Here is a 17397-nt window from a genome sequence, read left to right as displayed (position 1 = left end):
GTTGCAGATAAATCAATGTTTAGTACAAATTGAATTGATGGCCCAGATTATACTTTTATCCCCATCTTGGGGTTAAGACTTTTGGGCTGTGTTTCCCTAGGAAGGTATTTGAAAATAGTCATGTTCACATCAAGCCAGATTTGTTATTTATTTTTGTCTTTTGTCTTCAGGGCCTGACCCACAGCATACGAAGGTTCCCAGGCTAGGGGTCGAATCAGAGCTATAGCTGCCGGCCTACGCCACAGCCACAGCAACATGGGATCTGAGCAGCATCTTCGACCTACACCACAGCTCAAGGCAGTGCCTTATCCTTAACCCACTGAGCAGAGCCAGGAATCAAACCTACGTCCTCATGAGTGCTAGTCAGATTCATTTCCACTGAGCCACGATGGGAACTTCCAGATTTATTATTTTGACTATCCTGGTCTCCCTATAGAAGTTGTGTGGGACTTCCTGTCGTGGCGCAGTGGAAATGAATCTGACTGTGAACCAGGAGGTTGCAAGTTTGATCCTGGCCTTGCTCAGTGGGTTAAGGATCTGGCATTGCTGTGAACTGTGGTGTAGGTTGCAGACTCAGCTCGGATCCTGCATTGCTGTGGCTCTGGTGTAGGCCAGCAGCTATAGCTCCAATTGGATCCCTTACCTGGGAACCTCCATGTGCTACAGGTGCGGCCCTAAAAAGAAAAAAGAAATTGTGCTGGTTTTTTTTTTTTTTCCCCCTACTTTAATAGAAAGTTTAAAGCAAATATTCAACTGATGACCTTAGAAATTTAGGAATTTGTGGTCTCATTTGGAGACTTCTTTGGATCCTCCTCTATATACCTTTTAAAAATAAAAGTGGAAGTCTCTTCATTTTTTCTCATATTATTTATAAACATGCCTAATAGAAATACACAAAGACATCCTTGGTACATTCAAAAAAGTGTGTTGCCCAGGGTGCCTCTTTTGAATCTAGAGACTTAATTTTATTTATTTATTTATTTTTTTTGGTCTTTTTGCCATTTCTTGGGCCGCTCTCGCGGCATATGGAGGTTCCCAGGCTAGGGGTCTAATCGGAGCTGTAGCCACTGGCCTACGCCAGAGCCACAGCAACTCGGGATCCGAGCCACATCTGCGACCTACACCACAGCTCACGGCAACGCCGGATCTTTAACCCACTGAGCAAGGGCAGGGATCGAACCCGCAACCTCATGGTTCCTAGTCGGATTCGTTAACCACTGCGCCACCACGGGAACTCCTAGAGACTTAATTTTTTGTTTTGTCTTCTGTCTTTTTAGGGCTGCAACCTTGGCATATAGAGGTTCCCAGGCTAGGAAGCTATTGCTGCTGGCCTACACCAGAGCCACAGCAACGCTAGTTCTGAGTCTGCGAGCTACACCACAGCTCACAGATCCTTAACTCACTGAGCAAGGCCAGGGATCAAACCCGGCAACCTCATGGTTCCTAGTCAGATTTGTTTCCGCTGCACCACAATGGAAATTCCTGAGACTTATTTTTTTAATTTCTTTTCATGTAAGGGGTCATGACACAAATGTCATAGCAATTTAGAATATTCCTACATTGGTAATTTGGATTCTTTCTTTATGGACTTAGATGAATGCATTGGTCAATACAAAATACCAGTCTTTTTCTCCCTAGATTTGCCCCACTGAGACTAAGTTTGTGTCCAGGAGTTCCCGTGGTAGCACAGTGGAAATGAATCCAACTAGGAACCATAAGGTTTTGGGTTCAATCCCTGGCCTTGCTTAGTGGGTTGGGGATCTCGCATTGCTGTGGGACATGGTGTGGGTCGCAGATGCAGCTTGGATCTGGCGTTGCTGTGGCTCTGGTGTAGGTTGGCAGCAACAGCGCCGATTAGACCCCTAGCCTGGGAACCTCCATGTGCCATGGGTATGGCCCTAAAAAAAAAAAAAAAAAAAAAAAAGAAAAGAAAAGAAAAAGGCTCATCTGGTTATATATTCTGGAATGGCTGTTTTTTTAAAGTACATTTCCTTAGGAGTTCATGTTGTGGCTCAGCGGTAAAGAACATGACTAATATCCATGAGGATGCAGGTTTGATCCCTGGCCTCGCTCAATGGGTTAAGGATCTGGTGTTGCCGTGAGGTTGGTGTAGGTCGTAGATGAGGTACAGATCCCGAATTGCTGTGGCTGTTGTGTGGTCTGGCAGCTGCAGCTCTGATTCAACCCCTAGCCTGGGAACCTCCATGTGCCACAGGTGTGGCCCTAAGAAGAAAAAGAAATTTTTCATTATAGAAACACTGACTCCTTTTTTGGATCTCAAGTATCACCTCCAAGAGATCTCTGACCGCTCTGTGCTCCAGCCCTTCCTTTCTTACTATCATAGCTTTTAAAATTATATTCACTCTGATTTTATCTTTTTTTGTTTGTTTTGTCTTTTAGGGCTGCGCCTGTGGCACATGGAGGGTCCCAGGCTAGGGGTCTGATCAGAGCTGTAGCTGCTGGCCTACACCACAACCACAGCAACATGGGATCCGAGCCGCCTCTTTGACCTATGACAATGCATGCCACATCCTTAACCCACTGAGTGAGGCCAGGGATTGAACCCGAAACCTCATGGATGCTAATCGGGTTTGTTAACCACTGAGCCATAACAGGAACTCCTGACTTTATCTTGTGAACATTGTTACTTGTTTCTTGTCTGCCTGCACCCTCACTAGTCTGTAAACTCTGTGCAGGCAGAGATCTTGCTGTGTGTCATGTTTACTCTATGGGCATAGAACCCAGGCCTGTGTCTGGCACATCATGAATAGCCAACAGATATTTGTTGAATGAGTTAATAACTTTCTTAAGTCAGCTCCCGTATAGACTTTACTGAGATTTCATCAACGCAGTCATGTCTGACTGGAATCAAATGTGCCTCAGCCACAGATGATACAGAATCACAGAACCGAAAGGCCCTTAGGGAGAAGCTGTACAGTAAGCTCTAAATTTGTAGTATGTAATTACAAATTTCAATTGTAATTGAGATTTGTGCTAAGGATACCACATCAATTAATTTGAAAGTCATTAAGAAAGTGCATGTTAATTTATGAAGTTAATGTGTGAGCAAATCAGCCGAGACCTTTCTTTTGGAGAATTAAAGAGTGCCAAAGTATTGTATTGGAGTACCAATGTATTCTTCCTACTGCACTGGAGGGATCCCTTCTACTCCTTTTTGGCAAAAGATTGGCTTTGAGTTTCAAGAGATGCTCTGTTCCTTCCACCAGATGGCGTGATTTGCCACCTCGCAGTGCCTGATGGATCCCTGCTATTGCTAATCTGAAGGCTATTGCTTGCTCAGAGGTCATTCCTTCCGTGTATAAACAAGCTGGCAAACTGCCCTGCCCTGCCCATTCTGAGCCTGCCTGACCCACTGTGACTCCACATTTTTTGTGGTAACTACCCAGAAGTGGGAGTTTTCTTTCTGGGAGAACCAAGATTTGATTTGAACACAAACAAATGAATTGATTCTTCCTAACTATACAATGAATAGGGTGATTTAGGAGATAAGAGGTGAGATATGAGACTGCTATGTGGATATTTGCTAGGATTTGGTGTTAGAGTTTTTCCGGGAAAGATTTTATCTCCCTTAACTCTTTGCTCAGCATTCAGTTTTCTGTTGCATTCCTGTGCATTAGGGTAGTCAATTTCAGTGAGAGGAGAGAGGGTGCCACATTGCCTGGGGAGACTCATGTGCCTAGTTGCAGAATTGTACATGCAACTGACCTGCAAGGAGGAAAGGAGCCTTAAGAACCACTGGGCTGGAGTTCCTGTTGTGGCTTAGTGGAAACAAGTCTGACTAGTATCCATGAGGATGCAGGTTCGATCTCTGGCCTCACTCAGGGGGATAAGGATCTGGCATTGCCCTCAACTGTGGTGTAGGTTGCAGATGTGGCTTGGATCCCGCGTTGCTGTGGCTGTGGTGTAGGCCAGTGCCTACAACCCCTAGCCGTGAACCTCCATATGCTGCAGGTGTGGCCCTAAAAAGACAAAAAAAAAACAAAACAAAATAAAACCAAAAAAACCATTGGGCTGGAGTTTCATGCTGGGTTACCTGTTTCCCTCTTAGAACTAGTAGCCAAGGCCAGGTGGATACCCAGGACTGCTCTTTTGTAGGTTTGATCCTGGCTTCAAGGGGCTGCCCTGATCCACTTCCACGTGAGCAGAATGGAAGGCTGTTTCATGTTGATTTTCTGCAGTGACTGAGGCATCTTTTACCTGTGTTATTGGGTGCTTTTCCTTTCTTTTGTTTCTGCTTGATTTGATGAGTAGGGAAGGTTGGGGGTGTTTCTGGACCTTCAAGAATTTACATGGGAGTTTTTTCTTTTTTACTTCTGATTGCCACATTTTCTAGATACTCAACTCTGAACAGATTCCCTTCCCCAGGACAACCTGCTGAAAGTCACAGCTTGATTGGTCTGAGGGGTGTAACCCAGTACTGCTTGAGAGATGGCAGTACTTTTAGAGGATATTGAATTACAGAAGAAAAGTCCTGCTGGGAAGTCACAGGGTTGAAGCAGGTGCATATTCTTGCAATTAATTTCCCAGGTTGTTTCAGATGGGATGACAGTTACATTAGCCAATGTCCCTTCTTTTTCTTTGGCTTTTTTTTTTTCTCACTGTCATTTTAAAAAATTAAATTAAATTTATTTAAGTTAAAAAAAAACAAAACCCAAATCAATTCACCCATTTTTCCCATCCCTAACCCATTTACCTCTGGCAGTCACCGATCTGTTATTTGGATCTTTGAGCTTGTTTCTTGTTTGTTTTTATTTTACTATATTTTTTTTTCCTTTTTGGCCACCCCTGTGGCCTATGGAGTTCCTGGGCCAGGGATCAGATCTGAGCTGCAGGTGCAGTTGCCACCTACATCACAGCTGTGGCAACGCTGGATCCTTGACCCACTTTTCGGGGGCTAGGGATCAAACCTGTGTCCTAGGGATCCAGGGAGGCTGCCGATCCTGTTGTGAAACAGCAGGCACTCCTGGTTTTTGTTGTTGTTTTTGTTGCTTGTTCGTTTTAGATTCCACATAGAAGAGAGAGCATATGGCACTTATCTTTCTTTGTCTAACTTCTTTCACTTAGCTTGATGCTTCAAGGACCATCCCGGTTGTCTGTCTCAAGTGACAAGATTTCATTCTTCCCAGTGTCCCTTCTTATCCTTCTCATTGGGCATAGACCCTCCTCAGGACTCCTTGGGAATATTTACCTTCTGCGATCAGGTTTCATTTCCCCCCAAAGGCTTCCCAGGTGACTCCGGCTCTAGGTCCTCAGAGTTCATTATTGTGTTTTCAGCATCACAGCATCCGGTACACGGTCTTCTCACTGTTTGTCACATTGGCTTGTAATTGTGTTTGCACCTCCAACTCTTGCTGCAGATGCCACCTCTGCGATGGAAGGGGTCTCAGTACAGGGACCAGAATGTCTTAGGTGCACAAGACACTTTAATGTAAGTGACTATTCCCATAACTTCCTTCTCCCAGTGGATAGGCTCCCCTACCCTACACAGCAATTGAGTAATTTATTAATTTATGTCTTTCAAAAAAGCAATTAAATGTGTGAAAAGATCTACCTTCAATGCATACACTATTTGCAGTACTTGAGATATATATATATATATATATATATATATATATTTGCCTTTTTAGGGCCACACTTCTCAGCATATGGAAGTTCCCAGGCTAGGGGTCAAATCGGAGCTGCAGCTGCCAGCCTATGCCACAGGCTGCCAGCCTATGCCACAGCCACAGCAATGCTAGAACCAAGCTATGTCTATCACCTACACCACAGCTCATGGCAACACCACATCCTATACCCACTGAGCGAGGCCAGAGATTAAACCTGCATCCTCCTGGGTACTAGTCAGGTTCATTACTGCTGAGGCACAATGGGAACTCCAGTACTTGAGTTTTTTGTTTTATTTTGTTTTGTTTTGTCTTTTTAGGGCTGCACCCTTGGCACATGGAAGTTCCCAGGCTAGGGGTCGAATCAGAGCTGCAGCTGCAGGCCTACACCACAGCCACAGCAACTCGGGAGCCAAGTCTGTCTGTGACCTGCACCACGGCTCACAGCAACGCTGGATCCTTAACCCACTGAGCAAGCCCAGGAATCGAACCTGAGTCCTCATGTTAACTGATGAGCCATAACAGAAACTCCCATGGCATGACTATGATTTATTTTCTTATTCACTAGTTGATAGATGCTGTTGGTTTGTGTATAGTCATAAGTTATTGTAAATAAAGCTGCTATGAATATTTGCATACAAATGTTTCCATGGATACACATTTTCCTTCCTTTTGCAGAAATTTAAAAGTGATATTGCTGGATCATATGGTAAGCATATGTTTAACTACATAAGAAAACTCCCAGTTTTTCTAGGTGGTTGTACCACTTGGCAGCAATGTAGGAGTGATACAGTTGTTCTAGTCCCTTGCCAACACTTGACATAGTAAGTCTTTTTAAGTTTAGATATTCTAGTGGATTTGTAGTGCCATCTTATTTTGGGGTAAATTTTATATATAGATTAACTCACCATAGTAGACCTTTAAATACTATTATACTACTTCATGTGTGTGTATACACACCCACACACCCCTTAAAATTTACAACACCTTACATGCACACCTTACAACAGTTTGTTTCCTTTTTTTCCCTCCTGTCCCCTGTGCTAATATTCTGTTATCTTTGTCATATAAAAAGTTATAAGCCTGGGAGTTTCCGTCGTGGCGCAGTGGTTAACAAATCCGACTAGGAACCATGAGGTTGCGAGTTTGATCCCTGGCCTTGCTCAGTGGGTTAAGGATCTGGCGTTGCAGGGAGCTGTGGTGTAGCTCACAGACGCGGCTCGGATCCCGTGTTGCTGTGGCTGTGGTGTAGGCCAATGGCTACAGCTCCGATTGGACCCCTAGCCTGGGAAACTCCATATGCCGCAAGAGCGGCCCAAGAAATGGGAAAAAAAAAAAAAAGTTATAAGCCTGGAGTTCCTGTTGTGGCACAGCAGAAACGAGTCCAACTAGGAACCATGAGGTCGAGGGTTCGATCCCTGGCCTCACTCAGTGGATTAAGGATCTGGCGTTGCTGTGAGCTGTGGTTTAGTTTCCAGACACAGCTTGGATCCCAAGTTGCTGTGGCTGTGGTGTAGGCTGGCAGCTGAAGCTCCGATTCAAACCCTAGCCTGGGAACCTCCACATGCTGAGTGTGTGGCCCTAAAGAGCAAAAAAAAAAAAAAAAAAAGTTTTAATTCTACAATGTATTGCTATTATTTTTACTTTAAATGGTCAGTCATCTTTTAAGGAGATGAAAATTAGAGAAAAAAAATCGTGATTTTTTTTTTTTTTTTTGGCTTTGCCTATGAGAGGAAGTTCCCAGGCCAGGGATTGAACCTGTGCCATAGCTGAGACCTAAGCCTTAGCAGTGACAGTGCTGGATCCTTAACCCACTGAACCACCAGGGAATTCCATAAATGTCTTTTTATTTATTACGTATTTACCATATCTTTCTTTTTTTTTTTTTTTTTGGTCTTTCTGCCTTTCCTAGGGCCTCTCCCTCGGCATATGGAGGTTCCCAGGCTAGGGGTCCACTCGGAGCTGTAGCCACCGGCCTACGCCAGAGCCACAGCAACGAGGGATCCGAGCCACGTCTGCGACCTACACCACAGCTAACGGCAACACTGGATCCTTAACTCACTGAGCAAGGCCAGGGATGGAACCCACAACCTCATGGTTCCTAGTCAGATTCATTAACCACTGCACCACAACGGGAACTCTCCCGTATTTACCATTTCTAATGCTTTGTGTAGATATGCATTTCTGTCAAATATCATTTCCTTCTGTCAGAAGAACATTTCTAACATTTCTTGTCACACATATTTGCTGTTGCTGGTTTCCCTCAGATTTTCTTTGTCTGAAACAAAGTCTTTACTTCCTTTAGGTTTTGAAAAATATTAACCAAAGAATTCTAGGTTGATTTTTTTTTTCTTTCGATTCTGGAAAGATGTCACTCCATTGTCTCATTCAGCTCCTAAATTCTTTGAGTCCTAATTTTGTGCTTGGTCCCTTGGAGTTAAAATGTTAGACATAGCATTTGTCTCTTGAAGTTAATGGTTTCAGTTTATCTTTCCCCAATAATAATTCTGATACTGCTATTGGGACCATGACCTGATATTGCTATTGGGATCATAACTATGTTTGGTGTTTGTTTGTTTTGTCTTTTTAGGGCCGCACCTGCAGCATATGGAGGTTCCCAGGCTAGGTGTCGAATCGGAGCTGTAGCCGCCGGCTTACGCCACAGCCACAGCAATGCCAGATCCAAGCCATTTCTAGTTAGACCACAGCTCATGGCAACACCAGATCCTTAACCCACTGAGCAGGGCCAGGGATCGAACCTGTGTCTTCATGGATACTAGTCAGATACGTTTCCGCTGAGCCATGACAGGAATTCCTGTTAATGTTTCTAGTCACTTATTTTTACTTGAGGGGTTACATATTGGCTTATCATCTGCCTTTTTAATTTTTTTTAATTTTTTGTCTTTTTTCATCATTATTAGTGGAGGTTTGTTTTTTTTTTTTTTTTTCCCCTTTTTAGGGCCACACCTGCGGCACATGGAGGTTCCCAGGCTCGGGGTTGAATTGGAGCTGTAGCTGCTGGCCTACTCCAGAGCCACAGCTTCGTGGGATCGGAGCTGCGTCTGTGACCTACACCACAGCTCACGTCAATGCCAGATCCTTAACCCACTGAACAAGGCCAGGAATCGAACCCTCATCCTCACGGATGCTAGTCAGGTTCGCTAACCGCTGAGCCACGATGGAACTCCTCATCTGCCTTAGACTCTGATCCTAATGTTACTTCCTCATAATTCTATGTTCTCAGTACTCCTTTCCAGAACACACATCCTTCTTGCCTGCTCCATCTGAGAGGAAGTTTGAAAGATTATTCTTCTCTGGTTTCCTTCCAGTGCTCTTTCCAGTGCTATGAAGAGAACCTAGGCATTGGTCCAAACAGACTTTTTTTTAGGGTCGAAGCCCCGGCATATGGAGGTTCCCAGGCTAGGGGTAGAATCAGAGCTGTAGCCGCCGGCCTACACCAGAGCCACAGCAATGCTAGATCCGGGCCGTGTCTGCGAACTACACCACAGCTCATGGCAACGCCAGATCCTTAACCCACTGAGCAAGGCTAGGGATCGAACCTGCGTCATATTCATTTCCGCTGAGCCTTGATGGGAACTCCAGAACAGATTTGGTTTTGAATTCCAGTTTTCCCTTTCCATCAGCTGTTTGTCCTTAAGTAAATTAATTGAATTTTAGGGGTCATACCTAACGTTTGAATAATAATACCTCTCAGAGCAGTTGAGAGGACTAAATTAGATAACATATGAACAATTCTTAGTATCATATTTGGTACATAATAATAATACCAAATACTCATCTTGCATGCATTGTGTGATATATATATTTATCTCCCAATTTACAGATAAGAGAGAGGGGTTACCTGACATAATAACCTACCCAAGTTTATACAACTAGGGAATGGCAAAGAACTGGGAGTTAAACCCGGATTGGTTCCAGAGTGTATGCTTTTTGTTTTTTTGTCTTTTCTAGGGCCGCACCCGCGGCATACGGAGGTTCCCAAGTAGGGGTCCAGTCAGAGCTGTAGCTGCCAGCCTACACCACAGCAGCAATGCGGGATCTGAGCTACATCTGCGACCTACACCACAGCTCACGGCAACGCCGGATCCTTAACCCACTGAGTGAGGCCAGGGATCAAACCCGCAACCTCATGGTTGCTGATTGGATTCGTTAACCACTGAGCCATGATGGGAACTCCCAGAGCGTATGCTCTTAACTATAATGCTTCAGTCATTCTTGGAGTAAACATTAACGGAAATAGGGTTTGACTTTGAGAAATATGTGCTCTTGATCCAGTGAATGTTGGAGAAAGGGGGAAATTAAAGGATTTTTCAGACATTTCAGGTAGAAAAAATCAGTTTAGAGACAAGATAGAAATGAAAGAATATGGAGTTCCTTTCGTGGCTCAGTGGTTAACGAATCCAACTAGGAACCATGAAAAGAATATGGAGTTCCTTTCGTGGCTCAGTGGTTAACGAATCCAACTAGGAACCATGAAGTTGCTGGAAAAGGCAAAAATACAAAAAGACAAAAAAAAAAAAAAAAAAAAAGAAGAAATGAAAGAATATAGAAAGCATGTTAGAGAAATGACTAATAAGCTGCTCAATCTGGGTATAGGTCCTGTGGGGTGGAGGATAAGATTTGCTATGTAAGGTCTGAATGATGTATTTTGAAGTATTTTGAAGGCCATGCTAAGAAATTTGTTCTATTCCATTTTACGTAAAGTGTCAAGTCATTAAGTCAGTGACATTGTCAGATTGGTTTTTTGGAGTAGCTCTTGGGTCATTTGGTATATGGATCAAAGTGACCAAAAACTAGAGTACAGAGCAGGTAGAATATGCTTCTACGAGTACAGGTCTGAAGTAAGGAGCTCACCCAGAGAGGACTCGGAAAGAGGGCATCACGAAGGTATACAGTTGGCTGATTGGATGAAGGAGAGAAGGAGAAGGAGAAATGACAAATGGCTCAGCTTTACCATCTTTTTTTTTTTTTGCCATTTCTGGGGCTACTCCTGAGGCATATGGAGGTTCCCAGGCTAGGTGTCTAATCGGAGCTGTAGCTGCCGGCCTACGCCACAGCCACAGCAACGCCAGATCGAAGCCGAGTCTGAGACCTACACCACAGCTCATGGCCACGCCGGATCCTTAACCCACTGAGCAAGGCCAGGGATTGAACCTGCAACCTCATGGTTCCTAGTCAGATTCATTAACCACTGAGCCACAATGGGAACTCCCAGCTTTACCATCTTTGGTGACAAGGGGGAAGGTGATGTTGTTAGCTGAGCTAGGGAATTCTGAAAAAGGAGCAGGTTGGTGGCGGGAGCCCTAAGAACTCTGCTTCACATGAATACCTTACCATTTGAGCACCTTCTCCATCTTCAGCAAGCAGCAAGGTGGGCCACCTAAGGGAGCCTTTGTTGGATGGTTCCAAGTAGGGAGGGAAATAAGGGCCTGGATGAAGGGAGGTGGAACTCACAGACCAAGCAGGTTTGAGACAAGATCTCTGAGCTGAAAATGGTGTGGGGGTTTGGAGAGGTCCTATGAGTGGCTCGTAGCAGCATTTTGCTGCCACTAAGCTCCCCCCTCAACCTTCTTACCTATCCTTTTCCTTAAGTCCAAGCTCAGACAAGAAGCATCTGGTCTTTCAAGGAACTATGAAGGATTGAGCCAGAAGTATGCGGGGGAGGTGGCGAGGGTGGAGTAAGATGAAAGGGCGCTTCCTGGTCTTTTGGACTCTTGGGAATGTCTTATGACTCTAGAAGTTGGAGGAAGAGCTTCATAATGATTGAGATTGAATCTCCTGCCAACCTACTGAGCTGGGGTGCATATCACTTGTTATTTAATGAAAGAAAATGGTTTTTCTTATTCCCCAACATATTCACAACCACTGTGACTATTTAGTGTGCAAGTTTGGTTTATGTGTTAATTTCTCAGTAAACCATACACCCTTAAGGACTCATATCTTTGTTTTGTTTTGTTTTTGTTGTTTTTTGGGTTTTGTTTTGTTTTTTTTTTGTCTTTTTGTCATTTCTTGGGCCGCTTCCGTGGCATATGGAGGGTCCCAGGCTAGGGGTGGAATTGGAGCTGTAGCCCCCGGCCTACTCTAGAGCCACAGCAACACGGGATCCGTGCTGTGTCTGCGACCTATACCACAGCTCACGGCAATGCTGGATCCTTAACCCACTGAGCAAGGCCAGGGATCAAACCCTCAACCTCGCAGTTCCTAGTCGGATTCGTTAACCACTGAGCCACGACGGGAACTCCCCATATCTTTGTTATTAAGGTGGGCCCAGTGCCTAGCATAGAGCTTGGTTGACTCTCATTCATCTATCATTTATGAGTACAGTGAGAGACCCTGTACTATATGCTGAATGTTCATTTATTCAGCAGGTATTTATCGAGCGCTTACTGTATGCCAGACCAAGTGCTGAGAACACAAATGTAAATGAGAATGGCAAGGTTTCTGCTCCTAAGGAGCATACATTGTAGGGGCGTCAATGAACAAAAATGAAAAAAATTAGTGAAATAGCTTCAGGTGGTGCCTTATGCCGTGAAGACAACAGAAGAGAGTGATAGGATAGGGATAAAATGCCTTTGTTTTTGTTTTATTCTTTTGGTTGCACCCAAGGCATGTGGAAATTCCTGGGCCAGGGATAGAACCCACGCCACTGTTGCAACCTGTACTATGGTGACACCAGATCCTTAACCTGCTGTGCCTCATGGGCATTTCTGGGGAATGACTTCGTTTTTTTTTGCTTTTTGTTTTGTCATTTCTTGGGTGGCTCCCGAGGCATATGGAGGTTCCCAGGCTAGGGGTCAAATCGGAGCTGTAGCCACCAGCCTACGCCAGAGCCACAGCAATGCTAGATCCGGGCCGCGTCTGCAACCTACACCACAGCTCATGGCAACGCCAGATCCTTAACCCACTGAGCAAGGCCAGGGATTGAACCCGAAACCTCATGGTTCCTAGTCGGATTCATTAACCACTGAGCCACGACGGGAACTTCCTCTGGGGAATGACTTTGGATATGGTGACCGGGGATGGTGTCCCTTTGACCTCATACCTGAATGGTAGTAGGGTGTAAGTTAGATGATCAGAGGAAATCAGGGACAGTGGATGGGGAAGCAAGGGCCAGGTTATGTAGCACCTGCAGGAGAGAAATTTGGATTTATTCTAAGTGTAATTGAAGTGCTTGAAGTAGTAGGGAGGGATATGGGGTGTTAAATTTTCTCTTTGAAAAGATCCTCTGGCTATCGTGTGACATGTAGTGGCCAAGCAAGGAAGGAGGGATGAAGAGACTTTTGGGGAGGTCTTGATGGACATGAGGGAGGCTTGGGCCAGGAGGCAGTGGAGGTGGAAAAGGGTATATCTCAATGGAGATCCAACTGATCGGATGCGAGGAACAGAAGGAAATCTCGGGTGACTTCTAGATTAGGATGACAGACCGTCTCAGTTTCTGAGACTGAGGCGTTTTCAGGGCTAAAACTAGGACAAGTTAGAGCCAAACCAGCACAGTTAGTCACACTATTCTGAGTTGTTGGGTTTTTTTGTTTGTTTGTTTTTTTGGCCCAGCAATGTGCTGATGGTTGATTCTGAGAACAAGAGGACTCAGGGAAAACTGATTTGAAGGTGTAAATCAAGAGTTCTGTTTTGGGAGTTCCCGTCGTGGCGCAGTGGTTAACGAATCCGACTAGGAACCATGAGGTTGCGGGTTCGGTCCCTGCCCTTGCTCAGTGGGTTAACGATCCGGCGTTGCCGTGAGCTGTGGTGTAGGTTGCAGACGCGGTTTGGATCCCGCGTTGCTGTGGCTCTAGCGTAGGCCGGTGGCTACAGCTCCGATTCAACCCCTAGCCTGGGAACCTCCATATGCCGGCGGGAGCGGCCCAAGAAATAGCAACAATAATAACAACAACAACAACAACAACAACAACAAAAAGACAAAAAAAAAAAAAAAAAGAGTTCTGTTTTGGCCACATTAAGTTTGAGATGCTAATTAAACATCCATATGGAAAGGGAGTAGGCAATTGGATGTGTGTATCTAAGCCCCAGGGAGAGGTCAGACTCAGACAGAAACTTGGGAGCCAGCACCATGTGGATGGTCTTTATTTATTTATTTATTTTTATTTTTTTATTTTTTGTATGTGGATGGTCTTTTAAAAAGCATAGAGGAGGCGTTCCCGTAGTGGCTCAGTCAGTGGTTAATAAACCCAACTAGCATCCGTGAGGATGCAAGTTCGATCCCTGGCCTGGCTCAGTGGGTTACAGATCTGGCATTGTCATGAGCTGTGGTGTAGGTTGCAGACATGGCTCAGATCCCGAGTTGCTGTGGCTGTGGTGTAGGTCGGCGGCTACAGCTCTGATTAGACCCCTAGCCTGGGAAACTCTATATGCCCCTGGCACGGCCCTAAAAAAAGACAAAAAGACAAAAAAAAAAAAAAAAAAAAAAAAAAAAGAGGAGATTGCCTAGGGACAGTATGGGGAGTATGTGGAGAGACTGCAGCGGGTTTGGATACTCCATTTCGAGGTTAAGCAGAGGAGAAGCAGTTACCCAAGAGATTAAGAAGGAATAGCCAGGGAGTTCCCATTGTGGTGCAGCAGAAACAAATCCAGCTAGGAACCATGAGGTTGTGGGCTTGAGCCCTGGCCTCCCTCAGTGGGATCTGGTGCTGCCCTGGGCTGTGGTGTAGGTTGCAGACACAGCTTGGATCTGATGTTGCTGTGGCTGTGATGTGGGTTGGCAGCTGTAGCTCCTATTAGACCCCTAGTCTGGGAACCTTCACATGCTGCAGCTTCGGCCCTAAAAAAAAGGGGGTGGGGCAGGGAGTTCCGGTCGTGGCAGAGTGGTTAACGAATCCAACTAGGAACCATGAGTTTATGGGTTCGATCCCTGCCCTTGCTCAGTGGGTTAAGGATCCGGTGTTGCCATGAGCTGCAGTGTAGGTTGCAGTTGCAGCTTGGTGTTGCTGTGGCTGTGGTGTATCTGACTTGATTGCTACCTTGGAAACTTCCATATACCGAGGGTATGGCCGTAAAAAGATAAACAAAAACAGTCCTTGCTCCCAGGGAGCTTCTGTCTCTAGGGAGATAGGAAGATGCACTTGAGCTCCCGTATACTGATATGTACTGCAACAGTGATAAACACAGGACACCCGGCAGTGTAGAGCTCCTTCCTGGGCTGTGTTTTGCAGAAGAATTGAAAAAACAAGAGGAAAACAGGCTGAGAGGATCACAGGCGCAAAGGAGAGTCAACTGACTGTAGGGCTTTCAGGATGGCTGGGGCCTAGAGGGCTGAAACAAAGGGGCACCCCGTGCAGGGAGGCTCGGGGGCCAGAACTGACTGTCACAGGCATCAGAAAGGTTACTTAAGGTGAGCCTGAAAAGAGTCTGTTGAATTTGGCAACCTGGGAGTATTTATTTTTGCCAGAATAATTTTAGCCATGTTCAAGGCGCTGTGGGGAGAGAAATCAGACCGTGAGTAACCAGGAGGTAAGGAATTAGACACACCAAGAACAGAGATCGTTCCTTGAAGGGAAAGGAAGGAGAAAGTGCGTGATGATAAGGTTGCTGGGGTTGAGGGTGGGCATGGGGCTGGGTTTTTTTCTTTTTCTTTCTTTTTTTTTTAGCTTTTGAGGGCTGCAGGCTGGGGGTCAGATCGGAGCTGTAGCGGCCGGCCTACTCCACAGCTACAGCAATGCAGGGTCCGAGCCGCATCTGCGACCTACACCACCGCTCACAGCAACGCTGGATCCTTCACCCACTGAGTGAGGTCAGGGATCCAACTCACATCCTCACAGAGACTAGTCAGGTTCTTGACCCACTGAACCATGACAGGAACGCCTGTTTTGTTTTGTTTTGTTTTTAGTTGTTCTACCATTAAAAAAATAGTATACATCTTGGAGTTCCCGTCGTGGTGCAGTGGCTAACGAATCTGACTAAGAACCATGAGGTTGCGGGTTCGATCCCTGGCCTTGCTCAGTAGGTTGGGGATCTGGGGTTGCCGTGAGCTGTGGTGCAGATCGAAGTCTGTGAGCTGTGGTGCAGATCGAAGTCGCGCCTTGGATCCCGCGTTGCTGTAGCTCTGGCATAGGCCGGCGGTTACAGCTCTGATTAGACCCCCAGCCTGGTAACACCCATATACTGCAGGAGCAGCCCTAGAAAAGACAAAAAAAAAAAAAAAAAAAAAAAAAAGTATACATCTTGAACTTTGTTATAGGCTTGAGGGAAAGAGGTGGAAAAGAGGGAAAGCTTGAAAATGTAAAAGTTCCCTAGTGGCTCAGTGGGTTAAGGACCCAGCACTGTCACTGCTGTGGTGTGGGTTCAATCCCTGTCCTGGGAGCTTCCACATGCCATGAGCATGGCCAAATAAATAAATATATATAGGAGAAGAGGTAATTGATGGAGTGAAATTTCTGAGGCACTGGTAAGGGCTGGACACTTGTAAGGATGAGACATGAAAAAGTTTAGTTTTGGACAGGAGGTAAGAGAGGTGCATGCATAGAAATAAAGATAAGGTTGCAACAGGGCATAGGGAGATGGAAGTGAAGGTGTGCTGGTTAAGGCTGTGCTTTTCTAATGGTCCTTATTTTCTCTTGAAATTTATGATGGGTCTGCTGCTGAGAGTGACTGTAGACACAGCAAAAGATTGTGAAGGCGGGAGAGCAAGAATGATAGAGGCGTTGATTTATTTAATTCCTACAATGGCTTGGTATGTTATTTTCTGGGCATTGGAGCAGAAACAGGTTGGCAGGTTAATCCAGACTGGAGTTTTCAGTGTGGGTACAGCTAAGGACAGGTGGACCTGGACATTGGTAAGGGAGGGATTGAAGCAACAAGCCTTGAGTTTGGGCTGAATGCTGCAGGAAGTGAAACAAGACTTTTGGTGACAGATTAGGAGGAAACTCAAGGGGCTGAAGGTACTGTAGGAAGGCAAGGAACAGGTGTAAAGGGAAGAAGGGAATGAGGGTATTGAAGGGACCAAAACTTTATTTTTTTTGTCTTTTTGCCTTTTCTAGGGCTGCACCTGCGGCGTATAGAGGTTCCCAGGCTAGGGGTCTAATCAGAGCTCTTGCTGCTGGCCTACACCAGAGCCACCGCAACTCGGGATCTGAGTCACATCTGTGACCTACACCACAGCTCATGGCAATGCCGGATCCTTAACCCACTGAGTGAGGCCAGGGATCGAACCTGAAACCTCATGGTTCCCAGTCGGATTTGTTAACCACTGAGCCACGACGGGAACTCCCCGAGACCAGAAGTGTGGTCAGAAAGTAGAGTATCGGAGTTTATGTTTTCCGAGTTTAGAGCAAATCTGAGTTATGAGGAAGTCTGAGGAACAGCCCTGGGTGTGAGTAACTTATTGGAGTAGAGGTGAATGTCCCTTGGTGTGGCAGAAATTCAGGTGTTGTGAGGTTAGGACATTGGCTAGTTTGTTCACATCAGCATTAAAATTACCCAGTAAGAGGGAGACAAGAGTTGGAGAGGATGACGTTGAACCAAAGGCTGGTGTAGAGGACTGACCAGCAGGTTGGCAAGTGACTGACAAGAGGAGAAGAAACTGGTTAGCTATGAGGCAGAATATTAACTCAGGTAGTCAGTGCAGGAGCATGGGCTTAGATGCATTCTTTGATAGGGCTATTGATTGACATTTGCGGCTTAAGGGCTCCAGGGAGTCACATCCCCACAGGCCTTGTTTGTGAGAGGGAGTGTACCTACGCCCTGAGGGACAGTAATCTCTAATCCCCTGTGACTCAGTTTATAGGGAGAGAAGGGCAAA

The sequence above is a fragment of the Sus scrofa genome, chromosome 9 (assembly GCF_054392235.1).
Source record: "Sus scrofa isolate SSC_HxYL_T2T_F1_AM1 chromosome 9, Sscrofa_HxYL_maternal_Yorkshire_Landrace_v2.0, whole genome shotgun sequence".
Lineage (NCBI taxonomy): Eukaryota > Metazoa > Chordata > Mammalia > Artiodactyla > Suidae > Sus > Sus scrofa.
This window is presented reverse-complemented; position numbering follows the sequence as displayed.